We start from the raw sequence: 982 nt of genomic DNA on the forward strand, positions 1-982 counted from the left end.
AAAGAGTCGGACACGACTGAGCAACTGATCTGATCTGATATACTATATGGGGTGTCCTGTGTATTTTAGGGAGGAAAAGCTGGAAGATATATCAGTGCACAAGAACAGGAGGAGAGAGGAGTGGAGCTTGGGAAAGACAGCAACCACTACAAGCTGATTTTCCCATTTTTAGTGGAGCTGCCAAGCTCCTCAAAATCTCTGTTCAGAGGGAGTGAGTTGTTTTTTGTTGAAGGCCTGCTAGTATCAAGACTTTACATATTTTTTCCATTTAATCTTCATCAGAGCGCTCTGAGATAAATACCATTATCCCCTTCATTTTACACATGAGGAGACTGAGGCTCAAGGAAAGAAAGCTACTTAGAATCACAGACATTTAAGGCGGGGGGTGGGATCTGAAATTCAAACTGACTTAAGTCTAATTTAAGCCTACATCTCTGTTCTTTCCTTTATGCCAGAAGCCATTGTCAAGCCCTGCTGACACCTTAAAGCAACCAAATATCACTTACTCATACACTGCTTTTTTTTTCTGGCTATGCCTCACGGCTTGTAGAATCTTAGTTCCCCAACCAGGGATCGAATACGAGTCACCAGCAGTGGAAGCACAGGGAATTCCCTATACTGCTTTTTATTAACAAGTTCAAATTAGTGAAATCCAACACAGCACCTGCTGCGTGCCGGCACATTTAAGGAGTTAAGTAAATGATAGGTATTAAGCATATTTGTTATGTCACTAGGTCTTTTTCCCATATATTTACATGTTTGACCCTTTATTAAATGTCTCTACTCCCTTTGCTTTATTAAAGCAAAATCTTGCACTGCCTGCATTTTCATACATTACTTCTTTGCTCTTCAGATTATAGGGTGTTTATGTTTTTTATTTTGTTTTTGTATGTGTATGTTTCTTTGCTTGTCTTTTTTTTTTTTTTTTTTTTTGCATGTGGGATCTTAGTTCCCCCAACCAAGGATCAAACCTGTGCCCCCT

Source organism: Bos mutus, chromosome 13 (genome assembly GCF_027580195.1).
Source record: "Bos mutus isolate GX-2022 chromosome 13, NWIPB_WYAK_1.1, whole genome shotgun sequence".
Classification (NCBI taxonomy): Eukaryota; Metazoa; Chordata; class Mammalia; order Artiodactyla; family Bovidae; genus Bos; species Bos mutus.